The following is a 357-nucleotide window of genomic DNA, read 5'->3' on the forward strand; positions in this document are numbered from 1 at the left end:
CAAATAACGAAAGTGAAAACAACTTGTCTCCTTGATGGCGATGTTTGAGTGTGTTGCCAGATAGGGAGCATATGTTTATATATGTCTGTTTTTCCCTTTTTTTTTATCTTATAGCGTCATTTCATACCACTATAAAGATTCTCATAATGTGATTACAAATTTCCACGTAGACATGAGATTCCTTGTAAAAAGAAATAGAGTCAATAAAGAGTTTTTATAAAGGAAAAAATACAAGGGATAATTTTCTCCCTTCGACACCAGATCCTCAGAGGTGATCGGGGAAATGACTTGACGCTTCTCGGAAAATCATTTAGAAAAAGGTATACCTCTTTTGTCACACTAAACATTCCGTATAAG

Source organism: Penaeus monodon, chromosome 23, assembly GCF_015228065.2.
Source record: "Penaeus monodon isolate SGIC_2016 chromosome 23, NSTDA_Pmon_1, whole genome shotgun sequence".
NCBI lineage: Eukaryota > Metazoa > Arthropoda > Malacostraca > Decapoda > Penaeidae > Penaeus > Penaeus monodon.